Genomic DNA, 7,778 nt, shown 5'->3' on the forward strand with positions numbered 1-7,778 from the left:
AAAGTAGTTTCATCATAAGTATCATGCATAGCAGAAGTGGCATCATCAATAACATGCGACATATCAGAATTCATAGCAGTAGCAGGTTTAGGTGTTGCAAGCTTACTCAAAATAGAAGGAGAATCTAGTGCAGAGCTAGATGGCAGTTCCTTACCTCCCCTCGTAGTTGAGGGAAAAATCTTGGTTCTTTCATCTTCCAAGTTCCTCATAGTGATCAACAGATATAAATCCCAAGTGACTCAAAGAATAGAGCTATGCTCCCCAGCAACGGCGCCAGAAATTAGTCTTGATAACCCACAAGTGTAGGGGATCGCAACAGCTTTTGAGGGTAGAGTATTCAACACAAATTTATTGATTCAACACAAAGGGAGCCAAAGAATATTCTTAAGTATTAGCAGTTGAGTTGTCAATTCAACCACACCTGGATAACTTAGTATCTGTAGCAAACTATTTAGTAGCAAAGTAGTATGATAGTAATGGTAATAGTGGCAAAAGTAAAGATAGCAGTTTTGTAGTAATTGTAACAGTAGCAACGGAAAAGTAACTAAGCGAAGCACAATATGTGGAAAGCTCGTAGGCATTGGATCAGTGATGGATAATTATGTCGGATGTGATTCCTCATGTAATAGCTATAACATAGGGTGACACAGAACTAGCTCCAGTTCATCAATGTAATGTAGGCATGTATTCCGAATATAGTCATACGTGCTTATGGAAAAGAACTTGCATGGCATCTTTTGTCCTACCCTCTTGTGGCAGCGGGGTCCTAGTGGAAACTAAGGGATATTAAGGCCTCCTTTAAATAGAGTACTGGACCAAAGCATTAACACATAGTGAATACATGAACTCCTCAACCTACGGTCATCACCGAGAAGTATCCCGATTATTGTCACTTCGGGGTTGTCGGATCATAACACATAATTGGTGACTATAGACTTGCAAGATAGGATCAAGAACACACATATATTCATGAAAACATAATAGTTTCAGATCTGAAGTCATGGCACTCGGGCCCCTAGTGACAAGCATTAAGCATAGCAAAGTCATAGCAACATCAGTTTCAGAACATAGTGCATACTAGAGATCAAACCCCAACAAAACTAACTTGATTACATGGTAAATCTCATCCAAACCATCACCGTCCAGCAAGCCTATGATGGAATTACTCACGCACGGCGGTGAGCATCATGAAATTGGTGATGGAGGATGGTTGATGATGACGACGGCGATGAATCCCCCTCTCCGGAGCCCCGAACGGACTCCAGATCAGCCCTCCCGAGAGAGATTAGGGCTTGGTGGCGGCTCCATATCGTAAAACGCGATGAAACTTTCTCTCTGATTTTTTTCTCCGCCAAACGGAATATATGGAGTTGGAGTTGAGGTCGGTGGAGCCTCAGGGGGCCCACAAGATAGGGGGGCATGCCCAGGGGGAGGGCACGCCCCCCACCCTCGTGGACAGGGTGTGGGCCCCCTGGTCTTGATTCTTTCGCCAGTATTTTCTACATTTTCCAAAACTTATCTCCGTGGATTTTCAGGTCATTCCGAGAACTTCTGTTTTCTACACATAAAACAACATCATGGTAGTTCTGCTGAAAACAGCGTCAGTCCGGGTTAGTTTCATTCAAATCATGCAACTTAGAGTCCAAAACAATGCCAAAAGTGTTTGGAAAAGTAGATACATTGCAGACGTATCACTTGTGCATTGGCTGTTTTAACCTCCTACCAGTGTGATTACGTGAAAGACAGTTGCAATGATTCCACCAGTGTGTATATGTGGAAGAAATGTTGCAATAATTCTGCAGTCTATGGTAACTGTTTGTTTTCTTATTGCAATTGTATTTTTTTGTTGCTTTATACTCCCTGTGTGAGCAAAGGGCCTCCATATCTCAATTAAGGAGGTGAGCCAACCCTGTGGCGACCCTCGCATCACCTTCCCTGGCGGCGGCAAGGGAACCCCTACCAGTGCTGCCGTAGGACCTTTCCATTCCGCCCCATCTCCTCATGGCTCATAGGAAGGTGGCGGCGAGGCATGTCGTCCCATCCTCGCGCTCTTGCCCCCCACCCGATGGCAGCGATTTCTCTAGTGGGGAACACCACCTCCATTGACGTATACTTCATGCCGCTCGGATCCGCACCAGGGGCTACCGTGTCACCTCCCTTTTAGCGCCTCAGCTGTGGTATTGGGCACATCATCAACTTGTAAGTAGGGAGGCACTTTTCACCAGAAAAGTGGCTTTAGGTTGATCTATATATTTATTTTGTAAGGCCTTGTTAAATTATGCAATAAAGATGGTTGTGTATGACGTTTTTCCGAAAACAAAATACTCCCTCTGTATAAAGATATAAGACTTTTTTTGACACTGTATGGAATGTTGTCTTTTGCTCTATCTTCGTAGAAACGGCTCCTGTTGATTCCTTCTTCCCCCATTCTCCTTCCATTCCATTTGCACACGTGATTTCTTCCCTTTTTAGCCCATTTCTTATGGAAACACATCAAAGAGAAGGATTTGTGAAATCATTTGCATTCATTAGTCATTAGTACCAATATTAGAGCAAATATTTCTTTTTAAATGAAATATCTTGGTTTAAAAAAACGTGAAATGGGTGTAAAAATATCACTCATCAGCAGGCCCATCTCATTTTTCTCTACCTTCCAAAACTGATAATTCTTTTTTGGAAAGATGAAATTGGCAATATTGATCAAACAAAGCTGGCGATTTGTCCTTGTCGCGATCTCACAACATTTGTTTCCTTTTTTTGCGGGAAAAAATATTTGTTTCCTAATACATTGGACCTATCATATGCATCAAGGAAAGTAATAAATGCCTAAGTATAGCGCGAAACAAAAAAAAAGTTTCACATCGACGAGTTAATTGATAATTCAGAAATCATCTCTGTTGAGCTCCGATTAACTAACCAAACAAGTATTATCACGGACAAAATGAAGGAAAGACATAAAATCTTACAACAAACGCATAGAAGTCCCTAAGACTTGTATTTTCGGACAAGCAAGGTACAATACAGATCTCCATGAGAATAGGGACATAGAAAGAAACCATGGCACACCATCCTTCATCCAAATAGCATCTCGGCATGCTGGCGCAACTTCTTGCACACCACCTGGATGGTATGCATCGACACGTCGGTGACCTTTGCCACATCACTAGCGACGGGCCTATTGTCATCGACGTGCTCTAGGACCATGCACACGATGTCGGCCGCTATGGACTCGTCGGTGTTTCGCATGCCAAGGTCATCCTCCTACAGCCGTCTCGCTGCCTCCTTAGCCGATGTGACTTCCCGACCAGTCATATCAAGTTGCTTACCAAAGTGGCACAAATAGCTTGATGCACGCACCACACCAACGCCCGTCAGCCTGACACCCTCCTCCCCAAGGTGCTTCCTGATGCGCGTGGTTAGCTTTGCGATTTCCCTTCTTGCCGCCGAGCCTTCAGCCGTTGCCGAAGCTAGCTCATTGATAGACCGCGGTGAGCCCTCGCTACGGCATGCAATGGCGAGGCACGCTGCATATAGCAGATCATTATTTCGGTGGTTGGTCTTGCCAAGAACCGGCGGCCATGCCCTATCCTTCTCCATCTTCCTGAACACCTCCTTGGCACGGTCTTGGATGGCCGGTGTAATCCCAAGGCAACCCGCCATGCGAGAGATGGCGGCATCGGACCCCTCAGCCCCACCTAGGCCCTGCACAGGCCCAAGTCTGAGCATGAGGTCGACATGCAACATCGGGATGTGCGTCGTGCACTGCTTCTTTCCCATGGTTGAGTGGGCGGAATCGAAGTTGTAGTTGATCGTTGTCGCCGGCGTGACACCGTTGTAGTCCAGGTGATGCTACATGTCTAAGTGGGCGACGCCTGGCCCCGCAAGCGTATTGGTGTCCATTGTGGAGGTGACTGTCGGCATGCCATTTATATAGGGGAGGTTGGCGCCGCACACCCTAGTGCTGGTCGTCCATTCTCAGTTGTACGGCCTAGATCATAGCTAATAGATCTTTCCTTTTATTTTTCTTTACATGTTTAGTTCTTCTGGTTTGCTAAATATGCAAATTCTAGAAGTTTCTGAGCCGCTAGATGTCTCTGCGCAGACATTCTAGGCATGATAGGAGGGATGCGTTGTCGCCTATATTATTTCAACCTTGATCAAACGCTATTCCAATTCATTACTTTTACTTTTCTATTGCAATCAAATCTACCATATACTTAATCTTTTAATCCTTGTAACTATTCCTCCCGTTCCATATTATAATAGCATTTTTGACACTACACTAGTGTCTAGTGTAAAAACGCTCTTATATTATGAGACAAAGGGAGTAGCAGACTAGTGAGATTGACAACCTCGATAGTTCTGGTGGATTACAAGGTAGTTTTGTATGTGTGTGTGTATATGTGTTGATCATTGTGTGTGTTACTAAACTCCTGTTGGTTCGATAAACCTTGATCTCACTTTAGGAAAATTGTTGCTTCCTACAAAGCCTTGCACTTGGGAGATCAACACCTTCTTGGTTGAGAGGAAGCAAAGAGCCAAGAAAACTTTCCTCTATAAGACATAATCTCCAATGCTAGGATGTGGATACCAATGAAACACAACATATAGGGAAGGTATCATTTTTTTCAAACATCGACTTTAACATGGACAACCCATTGGTCCACACTTACATAGAAAAATATCCAAATGTAACCAAACTCTCAGAGAGCCACTACCCTAACTTCAGTAAACCACCGGTAGCCCATCTCATTTAGCTCTACCTTCTAAAACTGATAATGCATGCTTTCTGGAAAGATGAAACTGGCAATATTGATGGAACATAGCTGGCGATTTCTCCTTGTCACGATCTCAGAACATTTGTTTCCTTTTTTGTGGGAAACAATGTTTGTGTCCTAATACATTGGACCTATCATATGCATCAAGGAAAGTAATAAATGCCCAAAAATAGCACGAAGCAAAAAAAAGATTCACATCGATGAGTAAATTTATAATTTACAATCATCTCCGTTTAGCTCTGATTAACTAATCAAACAAGTATTATCACTAACAAAACGAAGGAAAGACATAAAAGCTTACAACAATCCCGTACAAGTCCCTAAGACATGTATTTTCAGACAAGCCGGACGGATCTCCATGAGAGTAGGGATAGAGAAAGAAACCATGGCACACCATCCTTCATCCAAAGAGCAGCTCGGCGTGCGGGCGCAACTTCTTGCACACCACCTGGATGGTATGCATTGACACGCCAGTGACCTTTGCCATGTCACTGGCGACGAGCCTCTTGTCATTGCCGTGCTCTAGGACCATGCGGACGTGCCAACCACTATGGACTTGCCGGTGTTTCGCACGCCAAGGTCGTCCTCCTCCAGCCATCCCGCAGCCTCCTTGGCCACCGCGACTTCATGACCACTCATATCAACCTGCCTGCCAAAGTGGCACAGATAGCTCAACGCGCGCACCACACTGACGCCCATCAGCTCTGCGTCGTCCTCCCCGAGGTGCTTCCTGGTGCGCGCGATTAACTTTGCAATTTCCCTTTGAGCACTATGTTGGTTTCCCTTGAAGAGGAAAGGGTGATGCAGCAAAGTAGCATAAGTATTTCCCTCAAATTTTGAGAACCAAGGTATCAATCCACTAGGAGGCTCCTCAAAAGTCCCACGCACCTACACAAACGAACAAGAACCTCGCAAACAATGCGATAAAGGGGTTGTCAATCCCTTCACGTTAACTTGCAAAAGTGAGATCTGATAGAGATAATAAGATAAGATAAATATTTTTGGTATTTTTATGATATAGATTGGAAAGTAAAAGATGCAAATAAAAGTAGATGGGAAAGTTATATTATAAAAGATAGACCCGGGGGCCATAGGTTTCACTAGTGGCTTCTCTCAAGATAGCATAAGTATTACGATGGGTGAACAAATTACTGTCGAGCAATTGATAGAAAAGTGCATAGTTATGAGATTATCTAGGCATGATCATGTATATAGGCATCACGTCCATAACAAGTAGATCGAAACGATTCTGCATCTACTACTATTACTCCACACATCGACCGACTCCTGCCTGCATCTAGAGTATTAAGTTCATAAGAACAGAGTAACACATTAAGAAAGATGACACGGTGTAGAGGGATAAACTCACGCAATATGATATAAACCCCATCTTTTTATCCTCGATGGCAACAATACAATACGTGCCTTGCTGCCGGGAAAGGACACCGCAAGATTGAACCCAAAGCTAAGCACTTCTCCCATTGCAAGAAAGATAAATCTAGTAGGCCAAACCAAACTGATAATTCAAAGAGACTTGCAAAGATAACCAATCACACATAAAAGAATTCAGAGAAGATTCAATTAGTTCTCATAGATAAACTTGATCGTAAACCCACAATTCATCGGATCTCGACAAACACACTACAAAAAGAGTTACATCGAATAGATCTCCAAGAACATTGAGGAGAACTTTGTATTGAGATTCAAAGAGAGAGAACAAGTCATCTAGCTAATAACTAGACCCGAAGGTCTATGGTAAACTACTCACAACTCATCGGAGAGGCCTTGGAGATGATGTAGAGGCCCTCCATGGTTGATTCCCCCTCCAGCGGAGCGCCGGTGAAGGCTCCAAGATGGGATCTCGCGGATACAGAAGGTTGCGGTGCTGGAAATAGTTTTTCGTCATTCCCCTGGATATTTTTGGGGTACGTGGATATATATAGGCGAAGGAAGTAGGTCAGGGGAGCCACGAGGGGCCCACGAGGGTGGGGCACGCGCCTGCCCCCCTAGGGCGCGCCGGGCACCCTCGTGGCCTCCTTGGTTGCTTCTTGACGTCCACTCCAAGACTCCTGGATTGTGTTTGTTCCAAAAAGATCGCTCCCGAAGGTTTCATTCCGTTTGGACTCTGTTTGATATTCCTTTTCTTCGAAACACTGAAATAGGCAAAAAAACAGCAATTCGGGTTGGGCCTCCGGTTAGTAGGTTAGTCCCAAAAATGATATAAAAGTGTAAAGTAAAGCCCATAAACATCCAAAACGGGTAATATAATAGCATGGAACAATAAAAAATTATAGATACGTTGGAGACGTATCACCCTTCTTGTCGATGAGCCTTCAGCCATCGCTGAAGCTAGCTCATTGATCGATCGCGGTTAGCCCTCGCTACGACATGCGATGGCAAGGCGCGCTGCATAGAGTTAATCATTATTCTGGTGGTTGGTCTTGCCAAGAACCAGCGGCTATGCTCTGGCCTTCACCATCTTCCTGTACACCTCCTTGGCACAGTCTGAGATGGCTCGTGCAATCCCAAGACAACCCACCATGCAAGAGATGCAGCATCAGACCCCTCAGCCCCACCTAGGCCCTGCATAGGCCCAAGTATGAGGTGAGGTCGACATGCTCCATCCGGATGTGCGTCGTGCACCACTTCTTGCCCATGGTTGAGTCGGCGATATCGAAGCTCTAGTGCATCCGTTGCATGGCAATCCCTACTCACTCACATTGATATCTATTGATGGGCATCTCCATAGCCTATTAATATGCCTAGTTGATGTGAGACCATCTTCCTCCTATTTGTCTTCTCCACAACCACCACTCTATTCCACCTATAGTGCTATGTCCATGGCTCACGCTCATGTATTGCGTGAAAGTTGAAAAAGTTTGAGAATACTAAATTATGGAACAAATGCTTGGCTGAAACCGGGGTTGTGCATGCTTTGAATATTTTGTGTGACGAAGATGGAGCATGGCCAAACTATATGATTTTGTCGGGATGAACTTT

The 7,778-nt window shown here is 44.5% G+C and overlaps 2 pseudogenes; both read right to left on the reverse strand.

Annotated features, from left to right (window-relative positions):
- Positions 1-3,072: 3,072 nt before the first annotated feature.
- On the reverse strand, positions 3,073-3,777 carry LOC119314413 (annotated as a pseudogene).
- A 1,401-nt stretch (positions 3,778-5,178) lies between these two features.
- On the reverse strand, positions 5,179-7,435 carry LOC119310795 (annotated as a pseudogene).
- Between the last annotated feature and the right edge of the window lie 343 nt (positions 7,436-7,778).

This window comes from Triticum dicoccoides, chromosome 1B (assembly GCF_002162155.2).
Source record: "Triticum dicoccoides isolate Atlit2015 ecotype Zavitan chromosome 1B, WEW_v2.0, whole genome shotgun sequence".
Lineage (NCBI taxonomy): Eukaryota > Viridiplantae > Streptophyta > Magnoliopsida > Poales > Poaceae > Triticum > Triticum dicoccoides.